Source organism: Oncorhynchus mykiss, unplaced genomic scaffold (assembly GCF_013265735.2).
Source record: "Oncorhynchus mykiss isolate Arlee unplaced genomic scaffold, USDA_OmykA_1.1 un_scaffold_212, whole genome shotgun sequence".
In the NCBI taxonomy this organism is placed as follows: Eukaryota; Metazoa; Chordata; class Actinopteri; order Salmoniformes; family Salmonidae; genus Oncorhynchus; species Oncorhynchus mykiss.
The window spans coordinates 646,800-673,672 of record NW_023493683.1 but is presented as its reverse complement, the minus strand read 5'-3'; the positions used below and the strand labels follow the sequence as shown (position 1 = coordinate 673,672).

Below are 26,873 nucleotides of genomic sequence, written 5' to 3'. Positions count from 1 at the left end.
TGTAGCACTGGTGATTATGCCTGTCATGTCCTGATAATGTCAAGGAAAAGGCCTACTTGTGAATGGATCATTTTGTGCCCTCAGGACGTAATGTGGATTGAGGTATTTTATTTGCTAGATTATTAAATCATTTATAGGACAGTTTGTCATTTAAGACCACAGTAAATGTCAACCATTACCATGCCACAGTCATTGCCCTGGTCAACCATTACCATTCCACAGTCATTTCCCTGCTCAACCATTACCATGCCACAGACATTTCCCTGGTCAACCATTACCATGCCACAGACATTTCCCTGGTCAATCATTACCATTCCACAGTCATTTCCCTGCTCAACCATTACCATGCCACAGACATTTCCCTGGTCAACCATTACCATGCCACAGACATTTCCCTGGTCAACCATTACCACGCCACAGTCATGTCCCTGGTCAAACATTACCATTCCACAGACATTTCCCTGGTCAACCATTACCATTCCACAGACATGTCCCTGGTCTACAATGCCACAGACATTTCCCTGGTCAACCATTACCATGCCACAGTCATGTCCCTGGTCAAACATTACCATTCCACAGACATTTCCCTGGTCAACCATTACCTTGACAACAGACATTTCCCTGGTCAACCATTACCATGCCACAGACATGTCCCTGGTCCACTTATTTCCTGATGAAATCAGTCAATAAGATGGATTCTGTTGTTCCAAGATGCAGATCCATTCCACAGACATTTCTGCAGGTTTTTTTTTTTGCAGTGAGAATGTGTAGTGAGGTATTCTGCCAAAATGTATTTAGGCATATTAAAACACTTCAGTTTAACCCTGATCGCGAGTATCATCCTGTCAATTTACAGATACAATTACAAATACGAGTATGGCCATGTCACTGTACATAGATCTTTCTATTTTCATGTTCTACTGTGTTATTGACTACGCTTGTTTACGTGTAACTCTGTGTTGTTGTTGTTGTCGCATTGCTGTGCTTTATTCTTGGCCAGGTCGCAGTTGTAAATGAGAACTTGTTCCCAACTGGCCGACCTGGCTAAATAAAGGTAAAATAAAATAAACACCCTTGTAGCTACTACTGTGTCTTTGTTGACGTTGAAGTAGTAGGCTACTGTTTCTCCTCCGTATCTGTGGGTCGTATGCCACCCTGTGGTCGATGGTGGAGTCATATTTTACTGAGAGCAGAAAACAAGCGTGATGAAACTATTCCTACAACGTCTGGAACGCTACAAAACACCAGAAATAAGTGGTGTCTTTCGGTTGGCTGTGTGCACGAATGTGAATTCAGCATTTTGGTACATCGCCTACTTGTGTGTAACCAGACGGACATTTAGACAACAAATGCAATGTATATAGAATTTCTACCGTGTTGCTTGATAGGAAAATAGTCGGTCCGTGATATAATATAGTAAAACGAAATGTATTGCTTTTTCTTCGCCTTGTCCGCAACTGTATTCGTAAACGTCATTAAACCCTGTTCAATATGATGTGGTATTATCAGTAGTAGAAGTGGTAACCGTGAGTCAAACACCTTTGTCCTGGAAGGAGTGCTCCTCTACCAACGTGTACAACTCATACTTACCTGGCAAGGGAGACACCTGTGATCACGAAGGCGGTTCACCCAGGGCGAGGCTCAGCCATTGCACTCCGGCTGTGCTGACCCCTGCGAATTTCTCAAATGTGGAAATCTCGATTGCATAATTTCTGGTAGTGGGGGACTGCGTTCGCGCTCTCCCCTGATCTTGATGTTAAAAATAATGGAGGAATGTGTTAAATTCGGAGTTCTATTGAGTTTCGTGTTGAGAAGGAGATTTTTTACTTATCAGATGAACAGACTGGGGTCTGTTTATAAGTCAACTAAAGGCCTCAGAGATACATGTCTGTCTTCTGATAACCCGGATGTGTGTGATATGTTATTGTAGCACTGGTGATTATGCCTGTCATGTCCTGATAATGTCAAGGAAAAGGCCTACTTGTGAATGGATCATTTTGTGCCCTCAGGACGTAATGTGGATTGAGGTATTTTATTTGCTAGATTATTAAATCATTTATAGGACAGTTTGTCATTTAAGACCACAGTAAATGTCAACCATTACCATGCCACAGTCATTGCCCTGGTCAACCATTACCATTCCACAGTCATTTCCCTGCTCAACCATTACCATGCCACAGACATTTCCCTGGTCAATCATTACCATTCCACAGTCATTTCCCTGCTCAACCATTACCATGCCACAGACATTTCCCTGGTCAACCATTACCATGCCACAGACATTTCCCTGGTCAACCATTACCACGCCACAGTCATGTCCCTGGTCAAACATTACCATTCCACAGACATTTCCCTGGTCAACCATTACCATTCCACAGACATGTCCCTGGTCTACAATGCCACAGACATTTCCCTGGTCAACCATTACCATGCCACAGTCATGTCCCTGGTCAAACATTACCATTCCACAGACATTTCCCTGGTCAACCATTACCTTGACAACAGACATTTCCCTGGTCAACCATTACCATGCCACAGACATGTCCCTGGTCCACTTATTTCCTGATGAAATCAGTCAATAAGATGGATTCTGTTGTTCCAAGATGCAGATCCATTCCACAGACATTTCTGCAGGTTTTTTTTTTTGCAGTGAGAATGTGTAGTGAGGTATTCTGCCAAAATGTATTTAGGCATATTAAAACACTTCAGTTTAACCCTGATCGCGAGTATCATCCTGTCAATTTACAGATACAATTACAAATACGAGTATGGCCATGTCACTGTACATAGATCTTTCTATTTTCATGTTCTACTGTGTTATTGACTACGTTTGTTTACGTGTAACTCTGTGTTGTTGTTGTTGTCGCATTGCTGTGCTTTATTCTTGGCCAGGTCGCAGTTGTAAATGAGAACTTGTTCCCAACTGGCCGACCTGGCTAAATAAAGGTAAAATAAAATAAACACCCTTGTAGCTACTACTGTGTCTTTGTTGACGTTGAAGTAGTAGGCTACTGTTTCTCCTCCGTATCTGTGGGTCGTATGCCACCCTGTGGTCGATGGTGGAGTCATATTTTACTGAGAGCAGAAAACAAGCGTGATGAAACTATTCCTACAACGTCTGGAACGCTACAAAACACCAGAAATAAGTGGTGTCTTTCGGTTGGCTGTGTGCACGAATGTGAATTCAGCATTTTGGTACATCGCCTACTTGTGTGTAACCAGACGGACATTTAGACAACAAATGCAATGTATATAGAATTTCTACCGTGTTGCTTGATGGGAAAATAGTCGGTCCGTGATATAATATAGTAAAACAAAATGTATTGCTTTTTCTTCGCCTTGTCCGCAACTGTATTCGTAAACGTCATTAAACCCTGTTCAATATGATGTGGTATTATCAGTAGTAGAAGTGGTAACCGTGAGTCAAACACCTTTGTCCTGGAAGGAGTGCTCCTCTACCAACGTGTACAACTCATACTTACCTGGCAAGGGAGACACCGTGATCACGAAGGCGGTTCACCCAGGGCGAGGCTCAGCCATTGCACTCCGGCTGTGCTGACCCCTGCGAATTTCTCAAATGTGGAAATCTCGATTGCATAATTTCTGGTAGTGGGGGACTGCGTTCGCGCTCTCCCCTGATCTTGATGTTAAAAATAATGGAGGAATGTGTTAAATTCGGAGTTCTATTGAGTTTCGTGTTGAGAAGGAGATTTTTTACTTATCAGATGAACAGACTGGGGTCTGTTTATAAGTCAACTAAAGGCCTCAGAGATACATGTCTGTCTTCTGATAACCCGGATGTGTGTGATATGTTATTGTAGCACTGGTGATTATGCCTGTCATGTCCTGATAATGTCAAGGAAAAGGCCTACTTGTGAATGGATCATTTTGTGCCCTCAGGACGTAATGTGGATTGAGGTATTTTATTTGCTAGATTATTAAATCATTTATAGGACAGTTTGTCATTTAAGACCACAGTAAATGTCAACCATTACCATGCCACAGTCATTGCCCTGGTCAACCATTACCATTCCACAGTCATTTCCCTGCTCAACCATTACCATGCCACAGACATTTCCCTGGTCAACCATTACCATGCCACAGACATTTCCCTGGTCAATCATTACCATTCCACAGTCATTTCCCTGCTCAACCATTACCATGCCACAGACATTTCCCTGGTCAACCATTACCATGCCACAGACATTTCCCTGGTCAACCATTACCACGCCACAGTCATGTCCCTGGTCAAACATTACCATTCCACAGACATTTCCCTGGTCAACCATTACCATTCCACAGACATGTCCCTGGTCTACAATGCCACAGACATTTCCCTGGTCAACCATTACCATGCCACAGTCATGTCCCTGGTCAAACATTACCATTCCACAGACATTTCCCTGGTCAACCATTACCTTGACAACAGACATTTCCCTGGTCAACCATTACCATGCCACAGACATGTCCCTGGTCCACTTATTTCCTGATGAAATCAGTCAATAAGATGGATTCTGTTGTTCCAAGATGCAGATCCATTCCACAGACATTTCTGCAGGTTTTTTTTTTTGCAGTGAGAATGTGTAGTGAGGTATTCTGCCAAAATGTATTTAGGCATATTAAAACACTTCAGTTTAACCCTGATCGCGAGTATCATCCTGTCAATTTACAGATACAATTACAAATACGAGTATGGCCATGTCACTGTACATAGATCTTTCTATTTTCATGTTCTACTGTGTTATTGACTACGCTTGTTTACGTGTAACTCTGTGTTGTTGTTGTTGTCGCATTGCTGTGCTTTATTCTTGGCCAGGTCGCAGTTGTAAATGAGAACTTGTTCCCAACTGGCCGACCTGGCTAAATAAAGGTAAAATAAAATAAACACCCTTGTAGCTACTACTGTGTCTTTGTTGACGTTGAAGTAGTAGGCTACTGTTTCTCCTCCGTATCTGTGGGTCGTATGCCACCCTGTGGTCGATGGTGGAGTCATATTTTACTGAGAGCAGAAAACAAGCGTGATGAAACTATTCCTACAACGTCTGGAACGCTACAAAACACCAGAAATAAGTGGTGTCTTTCGGTTGGCTGTGTGCACGAATGTGAATTCAGCATTTTGGTACATCGCCTACTTGTGTGTAACCAGACGGACATTTAGACAACAAATGCAATGTATATAGAATTTCTACCGTGTTGCTTGATGGGAAAATAGTCGGTCCGTGATATAATATAGTAAAACAAAATGTATTGCTTTTTCTTCGCCTTGTCCGCAACTGTATTCGTAAACGTCATTAAACCCTGTTCAATATGATGTGGTATTATCAGTAGTAGAAGTGGTAACCGTGAGTCAAACACCTTTGTCCTGGAAGGAGTGCTCCTCTACCAACGTGTACAACTCATACTTACCTGGCAAGGGAGACACCGTGATCACGAAGGCGGTTCACCCAGGGCGAGGCTCAGCCATTGCACTCCGGCTGTGCTGACCCCTGCGAATTTCTCAAATGTGGAAATCTCGATTGCATAATTTCTGGTAGTGGGGGACTGCGTTCGCGCTCTCCCCTGATCTTGATGTTAAAAATAATGGAGGAATGTGTTAAATTCGGAGTTCTATTGAGTTTCGTGTTGAGAAGGAGATTTTTTACTTATCAGATGAACAGACTGGGGTCTGTTTATAAGTCAACTAAAGGCCTCAGAGATACATGTCTGTCTTCTGATAACCCGGATGTGTGTGATATGTTATTGTAGCACTGGTGATTATGCCTGTCATGTCCTGATAATGTCAAGGAAAAGGCCTACTTGTGAATGGATCATTTTGTGCCCTCAGGACGTAATGTGGATTGAGGTATTTTATTTGCTAGATTATTAAATCATTTATAGGACAGTTTGTCATTTAAGACCACAGTAAATGTCAACCATTACCATGCCACAGTCATTGCCCTGGTCAACCATTACCATTCCACAGTCATTTCCCTGCTCAACCATTACCATGCCACAGACATTTCCCTGGTCAACCATTACCATGCCACAGACATTTCCCTGGTCAATCATTACCATTCCACAGTCATTTCCCTGCTCAACCATTACCATGCCACAGACATTTCCCTGGTCAACCATTACCATGCCACAGACATTTCCCTGGTCAACCATTACCACGCCACAGTCATGTCCCTGGTCAAACATTACCATTCCACAGACATTTCCCTGGTCAACCATTACCATTCCACAGACATGTCCCTGGTCTACAATGCCACAGACATTTCCCTGGTCAACCATTACCATGCCACAGTCATGTCCCTGGTCAAACATTACCATTCCACAGACATTTCCCTGGTCAACCATTACCTTGACAACAGACATTTCCCTGGTCAACCATTACCATGCCACAGACATGTCCCTGGTCCACTTATTTCCTGATGAAATCAGTCAATAAGATGGATTCTGTTGTTCCAAGATGCAGATCCATTCCACAGACATTTCTGCAGGTTTTTTTTTTTGCAGTGAGAATGTGTAGTGAGGTATTCTGCCAAAATGTATTTAGGCATATTAAAACACTTCAGTTTAACCCTGATCGCGAGTATCATCCTGTCAATTTACAGATACAATTACAAATACGAGTATGGCCATGTCACTGTACATAGATCTTTCTATTTTCATGTTCTACTGTGTTATTGACTACGTTTGTTTACGTGTAACTCTGTGTTGTTGTTGTTGTCGCATTGCTGTGCTTTATTCTTGGCCAGGTCGCAGTTGTAAATGAGAACTTGTTCCCAACTGGCCGACCTGGCTAAATAAAGGTAAAATAAAATAAACACCCTTGTAGCTACTACTGTGTCTTTGTTGACGTTGAAGTAGTAGGCTACTGTTTCTCCTCCGTATCTGTGGGTCGTATGCCACCCTGTGGTCGATGGTGGAGTCATATTTTACTGAGAGCAGAAAACAAGCGTGATGAAACTATTCCTACAACGTCTGGAACGCTACAAAACACCAGAAATAAGTGGTGTCTTTCGGTTGGCTGTGTGCACGAATGTGAATTCAGCATTTTGGTACATCGCCTACTTGTGTGTAACCAGACGGACATTTAGACAACAAATGCAATGTATATAGAATTTCTACCGTGTTGCTTGATGGGAAAATAGTCGGTCCGTGATATAATATAGTAAAACAAAATGTATTGCTTTTTCTTCGCCTTGTCCGCAACTGTATTCGTAAACGTCATTAAACCCTGTTCAATATGATGTGGTATTATCAGTAGTAGAAGTGGTAACCGTGAGTCAAACACCTTTGTCCTGGAAGGAGTGCTCCTCTACCAACGTGTACAACTCATACTTACCTGGCAAGGGAGACACCGTGATCACGAAGGCGGTTCACCCAGGGCGAGGCTCAGCCATTGCACTCCGGCTGTGCTGACCCCTGCGAATTTCTCAAATGTGGAAATCTCGATTGCATAATTTCTGGTAGTGGGGGACTGCGTTCGCGCTCTCCCCTGATCTTGATGTTAAAAATAATGGAGGAATGTGTTAAATTCGGAGTTCTATTGAGTTTCGTGTTGAGAAGGAGATTTTTTACTTATCAGATGAACAGACTGGGGTCTGTTTATAAGTCAACTAAAGGCCTCAGAGATACATGTCTGTCTTCTGATAACCCGGATGTGTGTGATATGTTATTGTAGCACTGGTGATTATGCCTGTCATGTCCTGATAATGTCAAGGAAAAGGCCTACTTGTGAATGGATCATTTTGTGCCCTCAGGACGTAATGTGGATTGAGGTATTTTATTTGCTAGATTATTAAATCATTTATAGGACAGTTTGTCATTTAAGACCACAGTAAATGTCAACCATTACCATGCCACAGTCATTGCCCTGGTCAACCATTACCATTCCACAGTCATTTCCCTGCTCAACCATTACCATGCCACAGACATTTCCCTGGTCAACCATTACCATGCCACAGACATTTCCCTGGTCAATCATTACCATTCCACAGTCATTTCCCTGCTCAACCATTACCATGCCACAGACATTTCCCTGGTCAACCATTACCATGCCACAGACATTTCCCTGGTCAACCATTACCACGCCACAGTCATGTCCCTGGTCAAACATTACCATTCCACAGACATTTCCCTGGTCAACCATTACCATTCCACAGACATGTCCCTGGTCTACAATGCCACAGACATTTCCCTGGTCAACCATTACCATGCCACAGTCATGTCCCTGGTCAAACATTACCATTCCACAGACATTTCCCTGGTCAACCATTACCTTGACAACAGACATTTCCCTGGTCAACCATTACCATGCCACAGACATGTCCCTGGTCCACTTATTTCCTGATGAAATCAGTCAATAAGATGGATTCTGTTGTTCCAAGATGCAGATCCATTCCACAGACATTTCTGCAGGTTTTTTTTTTTGCAGTGAGAATGTGTAGTGAGGTATTCTGCCAAAATGTATTTAGGCATATTAAAACACTTCAGTTTAACCCTGATCGCGAGTATCATCCTGTCAATTTACAGATACAATTACAAATACGAGTATGGCCATGTCACTGTACATAGATCTTTCTATTTTCATGTTCTACTGTGTTATTGACTACGTTTGTTTACGTGTAACTCTGTGTTGTTGTTGTTGTCGCATTGCTGTGCTTTATTCTTGGCCAGGTCGCAGTTGTAAATGAGAACTTGTTCCCAACTGGCCGACCTGGCTAAATAAAGGTAAAATAAAATAAACACCCTTGTAGCTACTACTGTGTCTTTGTTGACGTTGAAGTAGTAGGCTACTGTTTCTCCTCCGTATCTGTGGGTCGTATGCCACCCTGTGGTCGATGGTGGAGTCATATTTTACTGAGAGCAGAAAACAAGCGTGATGAAACTATTCCTACAACGTCTGGAACGCTACAAAACACCAGAAATAAGTGGTGTCTTTCGGTTGGCTGTGTGCACGAATGTGAATTCAGCATTTTGGTACATCGCCTACTTGTGTGTAACCAGACGGACATTTAGACAACAAATGCAATGTATATAGAATTTCTACCGTGTTGCTTGATGGGAAAATAGTCGGTCCGTGATATAATATAGTAAAACAAAATGTATTGCTTTTTCTTCGCCTTGTCCGCAACTGTATTCGTAAACGTCATTAAACCCTGTTCAATATGATGTGGTATTATCAGTAGTAGAAGTGGTAACCGTGAGTCAAACACCTTTGTCCTGGAAGGAGTGCTCCTCTACCAACGTGTACAACTCATACTTACCTGGCAAGGGAGACACCGTGATCACGAAGGCGGTTCACCCAGGGCGAGGCTCAGCCATTGCACTCCGGCTGTGCTGACCCCTGCGAATTTCTCAAATGTGGAAATCTCGATTGCATAATTTCTGGTAGTGGGGGACTGCGTTCGCGCTCTCCCCTGATCTTGATGTTAAAAATAATGGAGGAATGTGTTAAATTCGGAGTTCTATTGAGTTTCGTGTTGAGAAGGAGATTTTTTACTTATCAGATGAACAGACTGGGGTCTGTTTATAAGTCAACTAAAGGCCTCAGAGATACATGTCTGTCTTCTGATAACCCGGATGTGTGTGATATGTTATTGTAGCACTGGTGATTATGCCTGTCATGTCCTGATAATGTCAAGGAAAAGGCCTAATGGATCATTTTGTGCCCTCAGGACGTAATGTGGATTGAGGTATTTTATTTGCTAGATTATTAAATCATTTATAGGACAGTTTGTCATTTAAGACCACAGTAAATGTCAACCATTACCATGCCACAGTCATTGCCCTGGTCAACCATTACCATTCCACAGTCATTTCCCTGCTCAACCATTACCATGCCACAGACATTTCCCTGGTCAACCATTACCATGCCACAGACATTTCCCTGGTCAATCATTACCATTCCACAGTCATTTCCCTGCTCAACCATTACCATGCCACAGACATTTCCCTGGTCAACCATTACCATGCCACAGACATTTCCCTGGTCAACCATTACCACGCCACAGTCATGTCCCTGGTCAAACATTACCATTCCACAGACATTTCCCTGGTCAACCATTACCATTCCACAGACATGTCCCTGGTCTACAATGCCACAGACATTTCCCTGGTCAACCATTACCATGCCACAGTCATGTCCCTGGTCAAACATTACCATTCCACAGACATTTCCCTGGTCAACCATTACCTTGACAACAGACATTTCCCTGGTCAACCATTACCATGCCACAGACATGTCCCTGGTCCACTTATTTCCTGATGAAATCAGTCAATAAGATGGATTCTGTTGTTCCAAGATGCAGATCCATTCCACAGACATTTCTGCAGGTTTTTTTTTTTGCAGTGAGAATGTGTAGTGAGGTATTCTGCCAAAATGTATTTAGGCATATTAAAACACTTCAGTTTAACCCTGATCGCGAGTATCATCCTGTCAATTTACAGATACAATTACAAATACGAGTATGGCCATGTCACTGTACATCTTTCTATTTTCATGTTCTACTGTGTTATTGACTACGTTTGTTTACGTGTAACTCTGTGTTGTTGTTGTTGTCGCATTGCTGTGCTTTATTCTTGGCCAGGTCGCAGTTGTAAATGAGAACTTGTTCCCAACTGGCCGACCTGGCTAAATAAAGGTAAAATAAAATAAACACCCTTGTAGCTACTACTGTGTCTTTGTTGACGTTGAAGTAGTAGGCTACTGTTTCTCCTCCGTATCTGTGGGTCGTATGCCACCCTGTGGTCGATGGTGGAGTCATATTTTACTGAGAGCAGAAAACAAGCGTGATGAAACTATTCCTACAACGTCTGGAACGCTACAAAACACCAGAAATAAGTGGTGTCTTTCGGTTGGCTGTGTGCACGAATGTGAATTCAGCATTTTGGTACATCGCCTACTTGTGTGTAACCAGACGGACATTTAGACAACAAATGCAATGTATATAGAATTTCTACCGTGTTGCTTGATGGGAAAATAGTCGGTCCGTGATATAATATAGTAAAACAAAATGTATTGCTTTTTCTTCGCCTTGTCCGCAACTGTATTCGTAAACGTCATTAAACCCTGTTCAATATGATGTGGTATTATCAGTAGTAGAAGTGGTAACCGTGAGTCAAACACCTTTGTCCTGGAAGGAGTGCTCCTCTACCAACGTGTACAACTCATACTTACCTGGCAAGGGAGACACCGTGATCACGAAGGCGGTTCACCCAGGGCGAGGCTCAGCCATTGCACTCCGGCTGTGCTGACCCCTGCGAATTTCTCAAATGTGGAAATCTCGATTGCATAATTTCTGGTAGTGGGGGACTGCGTTCGCGCTCTCCCCTGATCTTGATGTTAAAAATAATGGAGGAATGTGTTAAATTCGGAGTTCTATTGAGTTTCGTGTTGAGAAGGAGATTTTTTACTTATCAGATGAACAGACTGGGGTCTGTTTATAAGTCAACTAAAGGCCTCAGAGATACATGTCTGTCTTCTGATAACCCGGATGTGTGTGATATGTTATTGTAGCACTGGTGATTATGCCTGTCATGTCCTGATAATGTCAAGGAAAAGGCCTACTTGTGAATGGATCATTTTGTGCCCTCAGGACGTAATGTGGATTGAGGTATTTTATTTGCTAGATTATTAAATCATTTATAGGACAGTTTGTCATTTAAGACCACAGTAAATGTCAACCATTACCATGCCACAGTCATTGCCCTGGTCAACCATTACCATTCCACAGTCATTTCCCTGCTCAACCATTACCATGCCACAGACATTTCCCTGGTCAACCATTACCATGCCACAGACATTTCCCTGGTCAATCATTACCATTCCACAGTCATTTCCCTGCTCAACCATTACCATGCCACAGACATTTCCCTGGTCAACCATTACCATGCCACAGACATTTCCCTGGTCAACCATTACCACGCCACAGTCATGTCCCTGGTCAAACATTACCATTCCACAGACATTTCCCTGGTCAACCATTACCATTCCACAGACATGTCCCTGGTCTACAATGCCACAGACATTTCCCTGGTCAACCATTACCATGCCACAGTCATGTCCCTGGTCAAACATTACCATTCCACAGACATTTCCCTGGTCAACCATTACCTTGACAACAGACATTTCCCTGGTCAACCATTACCATGCCACAGACATGTCCCTGGTCCACTTATTTCCTGATGAAATCAGTCAATAAGATGGATTCTGTTGTTCCAAGATGCAGATCCATTCCACAGACATTTCTGCAGGTTTTTTTTTTTGCAGTGAGAATGTGTAGTGAGGTATTCTGCCAAAATGTATTTAGGCATATTAAAACACTTCAGTTTAACCCTGATCGCGAGTATCATCCTGTCAATTTACAGATACAATTACAAATACGAGTATGGCCATGTCACTGTACATAGATCTTTCTATTTTCATGTTCTACTGTGTTATTGACTACGTTTGTTTACGTGTAACTCTGTGTTGTTGTTGTTGTCGCATTGCTGTGCTTTATTCTTGGCCAGGTCGCAGTTGTAAATGAGAACTTGTTCCCAACTGGCCGACCTGGCTAAATAAAGGTAAAATAAAATAAACACCCTTGTAGCTACTACTGTGTCTTTGTTGACGTTGAAGTAGTAGGCTACTGTTTCTCCTCCGTATCTGTGGGTCGTATGCCACCCTGTGGTCGATGGTGGAGTCATATTTTACTGAGAGCAGAAAACAAGCGTGATGAAACTATTCCTACAACGTCTGGAACGCTACAAAACACCAGAAATAAGTGGTGTCTTTCGGTTGGCTGTGTGCACGAATGTGAATTCAGCATTTTGGTACATCGCCTACTTGTGTGTAACCAGACGGACATTTAGACAACAAATGCAATGTATATAGAATTTCTACCGTGTTGCTTGATGGGAAAATAGTCGGTCCGTGATATAATATAGTAAAACAAAATGTATTGCTTTTTCTTCGCCTTGTCCGCAACTGTATTCGTAAACGTCATTAAACCCTGTTCAATATGATGTGGTATTATCAGTAGTAGAAGTGGTAACCGTGAGTCAAACACCTTTGTCCTGGAAGGAGTGCTCCTCTACCAACGTGTACAACTCATACTTACCTGGCAAGGGAGACACCGTGATCACGAAGGCGGTTCACCCAGGGCGAGGCTCAGCCATTGCACTCCGGCTGTGCTGACCCCTGCGAATTTCTCAAATGTGGAAATCTCGATTGCATAATTTCTGGTAGTGGGGGACTGCGTTCGCGCTCTCCCCTGATCTTGATGTTAAAAATAATGGAGGAATGTGTTAAATTCGGAGTTCTATTGAGTTTCGTGTTGAGAAGGAGATTTTTTACTTATCAGATGAACAGACTGGGGTCTGTTTATAAGTCAACTAAAGGCCTCAGAGATACATGTCTGTCTTCTGATAACCCGGATGTGTGTGATATGTTATTGTAGCACTGGTGATTATGCCTGTCATGTCCTGATAATGTCAAGGAAAAGGCCTACTTGTGAATGGATCATTTTGTGCCCTCAGGACGTAATGTGGATTGAGGTATTTTATTTGCTAGATTATTAAATCATTTATAGGACAGTTTGTCATTTAAAACCACAGTAAATGTCAACCATTACCATGCCACAGTCATTGCCCTGGTCAACCATTACCATTCCACAGTCATTTCCCTGCTCAACCATTACCATGCCACAGACATTTCCCTGGTCAACCATTACCATGCCACAGACATTTCCCTGGTCAATCATTACCATTCCACAGTCATTTCCCTGCTCAACCATTACCATGCCACAGACATTTCCCTGGTCAACCATTACCATGCCACAGACATTTCCCTGGTCAACCATTACCACGCCACAGTCATGTCCCTGGTCAAACATTACCATTCCACAGACATTTGTAGTGAGGTATTCTGCCAAAATGTATTTAGGCATATTAAAACACTTCAGTTTAACCCTGATCGCGAGTATCATCCTGTCAATTTACAGATACAATTACAAATACGAGTATGGCCATGTCACTGTACATAGATCTTTCTATTTTCATGTTCTACTGTGTTATTGACTACGTTTGTTTACGTGTAACTCTGTGTTGTTGTTGTTGTCGCATTGCTGTGCTTTATTCTTGGCCAGGTCGCAGTTGTAAATGAGAACTTGTTCCCAACTGGCCGACCTGGCTAAATAAAGGTAAAATAAAATAAACACCCTTGTAGCTACTACTGTGTCTTTGTTGACGTTGAAGTAGTAGGCTACTGTTTCTCCTCCGTATCTGTGGGTCGTATGCCACCCTGTGGTCGATGGTGGAGTCATATTTTACTGAGAGCAGAAAACAAGCGTGATGAAACTATTCCTACAACGTCTGGAACGCTACAAAACACCAGAAATAAGTGGTGTCTTTCGGTTGGCTGTGTGCACGAATGTGAATTCAGCATTTTGGTACATCGCCTACTTGTGTGTAACCAGACGGACATTTAGACAACAAATGCAATGTATATAGAATTTCTACCGTGTTGCTTGATGGGAAAATAGTCGGTCCGTGATATAATATAGTAAAACAAAATGTATTGCTTTTTCTTCGCCTTGTCCGCAACTGTATTCGTAAACGTCATTAAACCCTGTTCAATATGATGTGGTATTATTATCAGTAGTAGAAGTGGTAACCGTGAGTCAAACACCTTTGTCCTGGAAGGAGTGCTCCTCTACCAACGTGTACAACTCATACTTACCTGGCAAGGGAGACACCGTGATCACGAAGGCGGTTCACCCAGGGCGAGGCTCAGCCATTGCACTCCGGCTGTGCTGACCCCTGCGAATTTCTCAAATGTGGAAATCTCGATTGCATAATTTCTGGTAGTGGGGGACTGCGTTCGCGCTCTCCCCTGATCTTGATGTTAAAAATAATGGAGGAATGTGTTAAATTCGGAGTTCTATTGAGTTTCGTGTTGAGAAGGAGATTTTTTACTTATCAGATGAACAGACTGGGGTCTGTTTATAAGTCAACTAAAGGCCTCAGAGAAAAATGTCTGTCTTCTGATAACCCGGATGTGTGTGATATGTTATTGTAGCACTGGTGATTATGCCTGTCATGTCCTGATAATGTCAAGGAAAAGGCCTACTTGTGAATGGATCATTTTGTGCCCTCAGGACGTAATGTGGATTGAGGTATTTTATTTGCTAGATTATTAAATCATTTATAGGACAGTTTGTCATTTAAGACCACAGTAAATGTCAACCATTACCATGCCACAGTCATTGCCCTGGTCAACCATTACCATTCCACAGTCATTTCCCTGCTCAACCATTACCATGCCACAGACATTTCCCTGGTCAACCATTACCATGCCACAGACATTTCCCTGGTCAATCATTACCATTCCACAGTCATTTCCCTGCTCAACCATTACCATGCCACAGACATTTCCCTGGTCAACCATTACCATGCCACAGACATTTCCCTGGTCAACCATTACCACGCCACAGTCATGTCCCTGGTCAAACATTACCATTCCACAGACATTTCCCTGGTCAACCATTACCATTCCACAGACATGTCCCTGGTCTACAATGCCACAGACATTTCCCTGGTCAACCATTACCATGCCACAGTCATGTCCCTGGTCAAACATTACCATTCCACAGACATTTCCCTGGTCAACCATTACCTTGACAACAGACATTTCCCTGGTCAACCATTACCATGCCACAGACATGTCCCTGGTCCACTTATTTCCTGATGAAATCAGTCAATAAGATGGATTCTGTTGTTCCAAGATGCAGATCCATTCCACAGACATTTCTGCAGGTTTTTTTTTTTGCAGTGAGAATGTGTAGTGAGGTATTCTGCCAAAATGTATTTAGGCATATTAAAACACTTCAGTTTAACCCTGATCGCGAGTATCATCCTGTCAATTTACAGATACAATTACAAATACGAGTATGGCCATGTCACTGTACATAGATCTTTCTATTTTCATGTTCTACTGTGTTATTGACTACGTTTGTTTACGTGTAACTCTGTGTTGTTGTTGTTGTCGCATTGCTGTGCTTTATTCTTGGCCAGGTCGCAGTTGTAAATGAGAACTTGTTCCCAACTGGCCGACCTGGCTAAATAAAGGTAAAATAAAATAAACACCCTTGTAGCTACTACTGTGTCTTTGTTGACGTTGAAGTAGTAGGCTACTGTTTCTCCTCCGTATCTGTGGGTCGTATGCCACCCTGTGGTCGATGGTGGAGTCATATTTTACTGAGAGCAGAAAACAAGCGTGATGAAACTATTCCTACAACGTCTGGAACGCTACAAAACACCAGAAATAAGTGGTGTCTTTCGGTTGGCTGTGTGCACGAATGTGATTTCAGCATTTTGGTACATCGCCTACTTGTGTGTAACCAGACGGACATTTAGACAACAAATGCAATGTATATAGAATTTCTACCGTGTTGCTTGATGGGAAAATAGTCGGTCCGTGATATAATATAGTAAAACAAAATGTATTGCTTTTTCTTCGCCTTGTCCGCAACTGTATTCGTAAACGTCATTAAACCCTGTTCAATATGATGTGGTATTATCAGTAGTAGAAGTGGTAACCGTGAGTCAAACACCTTTGTCCTGGAAGGAGTGCTCCTCTACCAACGTGTACAACTCATACTTACCTGGCAAGGGAGACACCGTGATCACGAAGGCGGTTCACCCAGGGCGAGGCTCAGCCATTGCACTCCGGCTGTGCTGACCCCTGCGAATTTCTCAAATGTGGAAATCTCGATTGCATAATTTCTGGTAGTGGGGGACTGCGTTCGCGCTCTCCCCTGATCTTGATGTTAAAAATAATGGAGGAATGTGTTAAATTCGGAGTTCTATTGAGTTTCGTGTTGAGAAGGAGATTTTTTACTTATCAGATGAACAGACTGGGGTCTGTTTATAAGTCAACTAAAGGCCTCAGAGATACATGTCTGTCTTCTGATAACCCGGATGTGTGTGATATGTTATTGTAGCACTGGTGATTATGCCTGTCATGTCCTGATAATGTCAAGGAAAAGGCCTAATGGATCATTTTGTGCCCTCAGGACGTAATGTGGATTGAGGTATTTTATTTGCTAGATTATTAAATCATTTATAGGACAGTTTGTCATTTAAGACCACAGTAAATGTCAACCATTACCATGCCACAGTCATTGCCCTGGTCAACCATTACCATTCCACAGTCATTTCCCTGCTCAACCATTACCATGCCACAGACATTTCCCTGGTCAACCATTACCATGCCACAGACATTTCCCTGGTCAATCATTACCATTCCACAGTCATTTCCCTGCTCAACCATTACCATGCCACAGACATTTCCCTGGTCAACCATTACCATGCCACAGACATTTCCCTGGTCAACCATTACCACGCCACAGTCATGTCCCTGGTCAAACATTACCATTCCACAGACATTTCCCTGGTCAACCATTACCATTCCACAGACATGTCCCTGGTCTACAATGCCACAGACATTTCCCTGGTCAACCATTACCATGCCACAGTCATGTCCCTGGTCAAACATTACCATTCCACAGACATTTCCCTGGTCAACCATTACCTTGACAACAGACATTTCCCTGGTCAACCATTACCATGCCACAGACATGTCCCTGGTCCACTTATTTCCTGATGAAATCAGTCAATAAGATGGATTCTGTTGTTCCAAGATGCAGATCCATTCCACAGACATTTCTGCAGGTTTTTTTTTTTGCAGTGAGAATGTGTAGTGAGGTATTCTGCCAAAATGTATTTAGGCATATTAAAACACTTCAGTTTAACCCTGATCGCGAGTATCATCCTGTCAATTTACAGATACAATTACAAATACGAGTATGGCCATGTCACTGTACATAGATCTTTCTATTTTCATGTTCTACTGTGTTATTGACTACGTTTGTTTACGTGTAACTCTGTGTTGTTGTTGTTGTCGCATTGCTGTGCTTTATTCTTGGCCAGGTCGCAGTTGTAAATGAGAACTTGTTCCCAACTGGCCGACCTGGCTAAATAAAGGTAAAATAAAATAAACACCCTTGTAGCTACTACTGTGTCTTTGTTGACGTTGAAGTAGTAGGCTACTGTTTCTCCTCCGTATCTGTGGGTCGTATGCCACCCTGTGGTCGATGGTGGAGTCATATTTTACTGAGAGCAGAAAACAAGCGTGATGAAACTATTCCTACAACGTCTGGAACGCTACAAAACACCAGAAATAAGTGGTGTCTTTCGGTTGGCTGTGTGCACGAATGTGATTTCAGCATTTTGGTACATCGCCTACTTGTGTGTAACCAGACGGACATTTAGACAACAAATGCAATGTATATAGAATTTCTACCGTGTTGCTTGATGGGAAAATAGTCGGTCCGTGATATAATATAGTAAAACAAAATGTATTGCTTTTTCTTCGCCTTGTCCGCAACTGTATTCGTAAACGTCATTAAACCCTGTTCAATATGATGTGGTATTATCAGTAGTAGAAGTGGTAACCGTGAGTCAAACACCTTTGTCCTGGAAGGAGTGCTCCTCTACCAACGTGTACAACTCATACTTACCTGGCAAGGGAGACACCGTGATCACGAAGGCGGTTCACCCAGGGCGAGGCTCAGCCATTGCACTCCGGCTGTGCTGACCCCTGCGAATTTCTCAAATGTGGAAATCTCGATTGCATAATTTCTGGTAGTGGGGGACTGCGTTCGCGCTCTCCCCTGATCTTGATGTTAAAAATAATGGAGGAATGTGTTAAATTCGGAGTTCTATTGAGTTTCGTGTTGAGAAGGAGATTTTTTACTTATCAGATGAACAGACTGGGGTCTGTTTATAAGTCAACTAAAGGCCTCAGAGATACATGTCTGTCTTCTGATAACCCGGATGTGTGTGATATGTTATTGTAGCACTGGTGATTATGCCTGTCATGTCCTGATAATGTCAAGGAAAAGGCCTAATGGATCATTTTGTGCCCTCAGGACGTAATGTGGATTGAGGTATTTTATTTGCTAGATTATTAAATCATTTATAGGACAGTTTGTCATTTAAGACCACAGTAAATGTCAACCATTACCATGCCACAGTCATTGCCCTGGTCAACCATTACCATTCCACAGTCATTTCCCTGCTCAACCATTACCATGCCACAGACATTTCCCTGGTCAACCATTACCATGCCACAGACATTTCCCTGGTCAATCATTACCATTCCACAGTCATTTCCCTGCTCAACCATTACCATGCCACAGACATTTCCCTGGTCAACCATTACCATGCCACAGACATTTCCCTGGTCAACCATTACCACGCCACAGTCATGTCCCTGGTCAAACATTACCATTCCACAGACATTTCCCTGGTCAACCATTACCATTCCACAGACATGTCCCTGGTCTACAATGCCACAGACATTTCCCTGGTCAACCATTACCATGCCACAGTCATGTCCCTGGTCAAACATTACCATTCCACAGACATTTCCCTGGTCAACCATTACCTTGACAACAGACATTTCCCTGGTCAACCATTACCATGCCACAGACATGTCCCTGGTCCACTTATTTCCTGATGAAATCAGTCAATAAGATGGATTCTGTTGTTCCAAGATGCAGATCCATTCCACAGACATTTCTGCAGGTTTTTTTTTTTTGCAGTGAGAATGTGTAGTGAGGTATTCTGCCAAAATGTATTTAGGCATATTAAAACACTTCAGTTTAACCCTGATCGCGAGTATCATCCTGTCAATTTACAGATACAATTACAAATACGAGTATGGCCATGTCACTGTACATAGATCTTTCTATTTTCATGTTCTACTGTGTTATTGACTACGTTTGTTTACGTGTAACTCTGTGTTGTTGTTGTTGTCGCATTGCTGTGCTTTATTCTTGGCCAGGTCGCAGTTGTAAATGAGAACTTGTTCCCAACTGGCCGACCTGGCTAAATAAAGGTAAAATAAAATAAACACCCTTGTAGCTACTACTGTGTCTTTGTTGACGTTGAAGTAGTAGGCTACTGTTTCTCCTCCGTATCTGTGGGTCGTATGCCACCCTGTGGTCGATGGTGGAGTCATATTTTACTGAGAGCAGAAAACAAGCGTGATGAAACTATTCCTACAACGTCTGGAACGCTACAAAACACCAGAAATAAGTGGTGTCTTTCGGTTGGCTGTGTGCACGAATGTGAATTCAGCATTTTGGTACATCGCCTACTTGTGTGTAACCAGACGGACATTTAGACAACAAATGCAATGTATATAGAATTTCTACCGTGTTGCTTGATGGGAAAATAGTCGGTCCGTGATATAATATAGTAAAACAAAATGTATTGCTTTTTCTTCGCCTTGTCCGCAACTGTATTCGTAAACGTCATTAAACCCTGTTCAATATGATGTGGTATTATCAGTAGTAGAAGTGGTAACCGTGAGTCAAACACCTTTGTCCTGGAAGGAGTGCTCCTCTACCAACGTGTACAACTCATACTTACCTGGCAAGGGAGACACCGTGATCACGAAGGCGGTTCACCCAGGGCGAGGCTCAGCCATTGCACTCCGGCTGTGCTGACCCCTGCGAATTTCTCAAATGTGGAAATCTCGATTGCATAATTTCTGGTAGTGGGGGACTGCGTTCGCGCTCTCCCCTGATCTTGATGTTAAAAATAATGGAGGAATGTGTTAAATTCGGAGTTCTATTGAGTTTCGTGTTGAGAAGGAGATTTTTTACTTATCAGATGAACAGACTGGGGTCTGTTTATAAGTCAACTAAAGGCCTCAGAGATACATGTCTGTCTTCTGATAACCCGGATGTGTGTGATATGTTATTGTAGCACTGGTGATTATGCCTGTCATGTCCTGATAATGTCAAGGAAAAGGCCTAATGGATCATTTTGTGCCCTCAGGACGTAATGTGGATTGAGGTATTTTATTTGCTAGATTATTAAATCATTTATAGGACAGTTTGTCATTTAAGACCACAGTAAATGTCAACCATTACCATGCCACAGTCATTGCCCTGGTCAACCATTACCATTCCACAGTCATTTCCCTGCTCAACCATTACCATGCCACAGACATTTCCCTGGTCAACCATTACCATGCCACAGACATTTCCCTGGTCAATCATTACCATTCCACAGTCATTTCCCTGCTCAACCATTACCATGCCACAGACATTTCCCTGGTCAACCATTACCATGCCACAGACATTTCCCTGGTCAACCATTACCACGCCACAGTCATGTCCCTGGTCAAACATTACCATTCCACAGACATTTCCCTGGTCAACCATTACCATTCCACAGACATGTCCCTGGTCTACAATGCCACAGACATTTCCCTGGTCAACCATTACCATGCCACAGTCATGTCCCTGGTCAAACATTACCATTCCACAGACATTTCCCTGGTCAACCATTACCTTGACAACAGACATTTCCCTGGTCAACCATTACCATGCCACAGACATGTCCCTGGTCCACTTATTTCCTGATGAAATCAGTCAATAAGATGGATTCTGTTGTTCCAAGATGCAGATCCATTCCACAGACATTTCTGCAGGTTTTTTTTTTTGCAGTGAGAATGTGTAGTGAGGTATTCTGCCAAAATGTATTTAGGCATATTAAAACACTTCAGTTTAACCCTGATCGCGAGTATCATCCTGTCAATTTACAGATACAATTACAAATACGAGTATGGCCATGTCACTGTACATAGATCTTTCTATTTTCATGTTCTACTGTGTTATTGACTACGTTTGTTTACGTGTAACTCTGTGTTGTTGTTGTTGTCGCATTGCTGTGCTTTATTCTTGGCCAGGTCGCAGTTGTAAATGAGAACTTGTTCCCAACTGGCCGACCTGGCTAAATAAAGGTAAAATAAAATAAACACCCTTGTAGCTACTACTGTGTCTTTGTTGACGTTGAAGTAGTAGGCTACTGTTTCTCCTCCGTATCTGTGGGTCGTATGCCACCCTGTGGTCGATGGTGGAGTCATATTTTACTGAGAGCAGAAAACAAGCGTGATGAAACTATTCCTACAACGTCTGGAACGCTACAAAACACCAGAAATAAGTGGTGTCTTTCGGTTGGCTGTGTGCACGAATGTGAATTCAGCATTTTGGTACATCGCCTACTTGTGTGTAACCAGACGGACATTTAGACAACAAATGCAATGTATATAGAATTTCTACCGTGTTGCTTGATGGGAAAATAGTCGGTCCGTGATATAATATAGTAAAACAAAATGTATTGCTTTTTCTTCGCCTTGTCCGCAACTGTATTCGTAAACGTCATTAAACCCTGTTCAATATGATGTGGTATTATCAGTAGTAGAAGTGGTAACCGTGAGTCAAACACCTTTGTCCTGGAAGGAGTGCTCCTCTACCAACGTGTACAACTCATACTTACCTGGCAAGGGAGACACCGTGATCACGAAGGCGGTTCACCCAGGGCGAGGCTCAGCCATTGCACTCCGGCTGTGCTGACCCCTGCGAATTTCTCAAATGTGGAAATCTCGATTGCATAATTTCTGGTAGTGGGGGACTGCGTTCGCGCTCTCCCCTGATCTTGATGTTAAAAATAATGGAGGAATGTGTTAAATTCGGAGTTCTATTGAGTTTCGTGTTGAGAAGGAGATTTTTTACTTATCAGATGAACAGACTGGGGTCTGTTTATAAGTCAACTAAAGGCCTCAGAGATACATGTCTGTCTTCTGATAACCCGGATGTGTGTGATATGTTATTGTAGCACTGGTGATTATGCCTGTCATGTCCTGATAATGTCAAGGAAAAGGCCTAATGGATCATTTTGTGCCCTCAGGACGTAATGTGGATTGAGGTATTTTATTTGCTAGATTATTAAATCATTTATAGGACAGTTTGTCATTTAAGACCACAGTAAATGTCAACCATTACCATGCCACAGTCATTGCCCTGGTCAACCATTACCATTCCACAGTCATTTCCCTGCTCAACCATTACCATGCCACAGACATTTCCCTGGTCAACCATTACCATGCCACAGACATTTCCCTGGTCAATCATTACCATTCCACAGTCATTTCCCTGCTCAACCATTACCATGCCACAGACATTTCCCTGGTCAACCATTACCATGCCACAGACATTTCCCTGGTCAACCATTACCACGCCACAGTCATGTCCCTGGTCAAACATTACCATTCCACAGACATTTCCCTGGTCAACCATTACCATTCCACAGACATGTCCCTGGTCTACAATGCCACAGACATTTCCCTGGTCAACCATTACCATGCCACAGTCATGTCCCTGGTCAAACATTACCATTCCACAGACATTTCCCTGGTCAACCATTACCTTGACAACAGACATTTCCCTGGTCAACCATTACCATGCCACAGACATGTCCCTGGTCCACTTATTTCCTGATGAAATCAGTCAATAAGATGGATTCTGTTGTTCCAAGATGCAGATCCATTCCACAGACATTTCTGCAGGTTTTTTTTTTTGCAGTGAGAATGTGTAGTGAGGTATTCTGCCAAAATGTATTTAGGCATATTAAAACACTTCAGTTTAACCCTGATCGCGAGTATCATCCTGTCAATTTACAGATACAATTACAAATACGAGTATGGCCATGTCACTGTACATCTTTCTATTTTCATGTTCTACTGTGTTATTGACTACGTTTGTTTACGTGTAACTCTGTGTTGTTGTTGTTGTCGCATTGCTGTGCTTTATTCTTGGCCAGGTCGCAGTTGTAAATGAGAACTTGTTCCCAACTGGCCGACCTGGCTAAATAAAGGTAAAATAAAATAAACACCCTTGTAGCTACTACTGTGTCTTTGTTGACGTTGAAGTAGTAGGCTACTGTTTCTCCTCCGTATCTGTGGGTCGTATGCCACCCTGTGGTCGATGGTGGAGTCATATTTTACTGAGAGCAGAAAACAAGCGTGATGAAACTATTCCTACAACGTCTGGAACGCTACAAAACACCAGAAATAAGTGGTGTCTTTCGGTTGGCTGTGTGCACGAATGTGAATTCAGCATTTTGGTACATCGCCTACTTGTGTGTAACCAGACGGACATTTAGACAACAAATGCAATGTATATAGAATTTCTACCGTGTTGCTTGATGGGAAAATAGTCGGTCCGTGATATAATATAGTAAAACAAAATGTATTGCTTTTTCTTCGCCTTGTCCGCAACTGTATTCGTAAACGTCATTAAACCCTGTTCAATATGATGTGGTATTATCAGTAGTAGAAGTGGTAACCGTGAGTCAAACACCTTTGTCCTGGAAGGAGTGCTCCTCTACCAACGTGTACAACTCATACTTACCTGGCAAGGGAGACACCGTGATCACGAAGGCGGTTCACCCAGGGCGAGGCTCAGCCATTGCACTCCGGCTGTGCTGACCCCTGCGAATTTCTCAAATGTGGAAATCTCGATTGCATAATTTCTGGTAGTGGGGGACTGCGTTCGCGCTCTCCCCTGATCTTGATGTTAAAAATAATGGAGGAATGTGTTAAATTCGGAGTTCTGTTGAGTTTCGTGTTGAGAAGGAGATTTTTTACTTATCAGATGAACAGACTGGGGTCTGTTTATAAGTCAACTAAAGGCCTCAGAGATACATGTCTGTCTTCTGATAACCCGGATGTGTGTGATATGTTATTGTAGCACTGGTGATTATGCCTGTCATGTCCTGATAATGTCAAGGAAAAGGCCTACTTGTGAATGGATCATTTTGTGCCCTCAGGACGTAATGTGGATTGAGGTATTTTATTTGCTAGATTATTAAATCATTTATAGGACAGTTTGTCATTTAAAACCACAGTAAATGTCAACCATTACCATGCCACAGTCATTGCCCTGGTCAACCATTACCATTCCACAGTCATTTCCCTGCTCAACCATTACCATGCCACAGACATTTCCCTGGTCAACCATTACCATGCCACAGACATTTCCCTGGTCAATCATTACCATTCCACAGTCATTTCCCTGCTCAACCATTACCATGCCACAGACATTTCCCTGGTCAACCATTACCATGCCACAGACATTTCCCTGGTCAACCATTACCACGCCACAGTCATGTCCCTGGTCAAACATTACCATTCCACAGACATTTGTAGTGAGGTATTCTGCCAAAATGTATTTAGGCATATTAAAACACTTCAGTTTAACCCTGATCGCGAGTATCATCCTGTCAATTTACAGATACAATTACAAATACGAGTATGGCCATGTCACTGTACATAGATCTTTCTATTTTCATGTTCTACTGTGTTATTGACTACGTTTGTTTACGTGTAACTCTGTGTTGTTGTTGTTGTCGCATTGCTGTGCTTTATTCTTGGCCAGGTCGCAGTTGTAAATGAGAACTTGTTCCCAACTGGCCGACCTGGCTAAATAAAGGTAAAATAAAATAAACACCCTTGTAGCTACTACTGTGTCTTTGTTGACGTTGAAGTAGTAGGCTACTGTTTCTCCTCCGTATCTGTGGGTCGTATGCCACCCTGTGGTCGATGGTGGAGTCATATTTTACTGAGAGCAGAAAACAAGCGTGATGAAACTATTCCTACAACGTCTGGAACGCTACAAAACACCAGAAATAAGTGGTGTCTTTCGGTTGGCTGTGTGCACGAATGTGAATTCAGCATTTTGGTACATCGCCTACTTGTGTGTAACCAGACGGACATTTAGACAACAAATGCAATGTATATAGAATTTCTACCGTGTTGCTTGATGGGAAAATAGTCGGTCCGTGATATAATATAGTAAAACAAAATGTATTGCTTTTTCTTCGCCTTGTCCGCAACTGTATTCGTAAACGTCATTAAACCCTGTTCAATATGATGTGGTATTATCAGTAGTAGAAGTGGTAACCGTGAGTCAAACACCTTTGTCCTGGAAGGAGTGCTCCTCTACCAACGTGTACAACTCATACTTACCTGGCAAGGGAGACACCGTGATCACGAAGGCGGTTCACCCAGGGCGAGGCTCAGCCATTGCACTCCGGCTGTGCTGACCCCTGCGAATTTCTCAAATGTGGAAATCTCGATTGCATAATTTCTGGTAGTGGGGGACTGCGTTCGCGCTCTCCCCTGATCTTGATGTTAAAAATAATGGAGGAATGTGTTAAATTCGGAGTTCTATTGAGTTTCGTGTTGAGAAGGAGATTTTTTACTTATCAGATGAACAGACTGGGGTCTGTTTATAAGTCAACTAAAGGCCTCAGAGAAAAATGTCTGTCTTCTGATAACCCGGATGTGTGTGATATGTTATTGTAGCACTGGTGATTATGCCTGTCATGTCCTGATAATGTCAAGGAAAAGGCCTACTTGTGAATGGATCATTTTGTGCCCTCAGGACGTAATGTGGATTGAGGTATTTTATTTGCTAGATTATTAAATCATTTATAGGACAGTTTGTCATTTAAGACCACAGTAAATGTCAACCATTACCATGCCACAGTCATTGCCCTGGTCAACCATTACCATTCCACAGTCATTTCCCTGCTCAACCATTACCATGCCACAGACATTTCCCTGGTCAACCATTACCATGCCACAGACATTTCCCTGGTCAATCATTACCATTCCACAGTCATTTCCCTGCTCAACCATTACCATGCCACAGACATTTCCCTGGTCAACCATTACCATGCCACAGACATTTCCCTGGTCAACCATTACCACGCCACAGTCATGTCCCTGGTCAAACATTACCATTCCACAGACATTTCCCTGGTCAACCATTACCATTCCACAGACATGTCCCTGGTCTACAATGCCACAGACATTTCCCTGGTCAACCATTACCATGCCACAGTCATGTCCCTGGTCAAACATTACCATTCCACAGACATTTCCCTGGTCAACCATTACCTTGACAACAGACATTTCCCTG

The 26,873-nt window shown here is 42.7% G+C and overlaps 14 non-coding genes across 14 annotated transcripts; all 14 read left to right on the top strand.

The window, feature by feature from the left end:
* The first annotated feature begins 1,582 nt into the window (after nt 1-1,582).
* Nucleotides 1,583-1,747, top strand: LOC118947894. The gene has a single exon (XR_005042037.1). It is a non-coding gene; the product is annotated as a U1 spliceosomal RNA (small nuclear RNA).
* Nucleotides 1,748-3,474: 1,727 nt separating this feature from the next.
* LOC118947891 lies at nt 3,475-3,638 on the top strand. The gene has a single exon (XR_005042034.1). It is a non-coding gene; the product is annotated as a U1 spliceosomal RNA (small nuclear RNA).
* Nucleotides 3,639-5,398: 1,760 nt separating this feature from the next.
* LOC118947890 lies at nt 5,399-5,562 on the top strand. Its single transcript, XR_005042033.1, has one exon. It is a non-coding gene; the product is annotated as a U1 spliceosomal RNA (small nuclear RNA).
* Nucleotides 5,563-7,322: 1,760 nt separating this feature from the next.
* On the top strand, nt 7,323-7,486 carry LOC118947889. The gene has a single exon (XR_005042032.1). It is a non-coding gene; the product is annotated as a U1 spliceosomal RNA (small nuclear RNA).
* A 1,760-nt stretch (nt 7,487-9,246) lies between these two features.
* On the top strand, nt 9,247-9,410 carry LOC118947887. The gene has a single exon (XR_005042030.1). It is a non-coding gene; the product is annotated as a U1 spliceosomal RNA (small nuclear RNA).
* Nucleotides 9,411-11,159: 1,749 nt separating this feature from the next.
* LOC118947886 lies at nt 11,160-11,323 on the top strand. The gene has a single exon (XR_005042029.1). It is a non-coding gene; the product is annotated as a U1 spliceosomal RNA (small nuclear RNA).
* A 1,760-nt stretch (nt 11,324-13,083) lies between these two features.
* Nucleotides 13,084-13,247, top strand: LOC118947885. Its single transcript, XR_005042028.1, has one exon. It is a non-coding gene; the product is annotated as a U1 spliceosomal RNA (small nuclear RNA).
* Nucleotides 13,248-14,702: 1,455 nt separating this feature from the next.
* On the top strand, nt 14,703-14,866 carry LOC118947884. Its single transcript, XR_005042027.1, has one exon. It is a non-coding gene; the product is annotated as a U1 spliceosomal RNA (small nuclear RNA).
* A 1,760-nt stretch (nt 14,867-16,626) lies between these two features.
* Nucleotides 16,627-16,790, top strand: LOC118947883. The gene has a single exon (XR_005042026.1). It is a non-coding gene; the product is annotated as a U1 spliceosomal RNA (small nuclear RNA).
* Nucleotides 16,791-18,543: 1,753 nt separating this feature from the next.
* On the top strand, nt 18,544-18,707 carry LOC118947882. The gene has a single exon (XR_005042025.1). It is a non-coding gene; the product is annotated as a U1 spliceosomal RNA (small nuclear RNA).
* A 1,754-nt stretch (nt 18,708-20,461) lies between these two features.
* On the top strand, nt 20,462-20,625 carry LOC118947881. Its single transcript, XR_005042024.1, has one exon. It is a non-coding gene; the product is annotated as a U1 spliceosomal RNA (small nuclear RNA).
* A 1,753-nt stretch (nt 20,626-22,378) lies between these two features.
* LOC118947880 lies at nt 22,379-22,542 on the top strand. The gene has a single exon (XR_005042023.1). It is a non-coding gene; the product is annotated as a U1 spliceosomal RNA (small nuclear RNA).
* A 1,749-nt stretch (nt 22,543-24,291) lies between these two features.
* On the top strand, nt 24,292-24,455 carry LOC118947879. Its single transcript, XR_005042022.1, has one exon. It is a non-coding gene; the product is annotated as a U1 spliceosomal RNA (small nuclear RNA).
* A 1,452-nt stretch (nt 24,456-25,907) lies between these two features.
* On the top strand, nt 25,908-26,071 carry LOC118947878. The gene has a single exon (XR_005042021.1). It is a non-coding gene; the product is annotated as a U1 spliceosomal RNA (small nuclear RNA).
* Nucleotides 26,072-26,873: the final 802 nt, after the last annotated feature.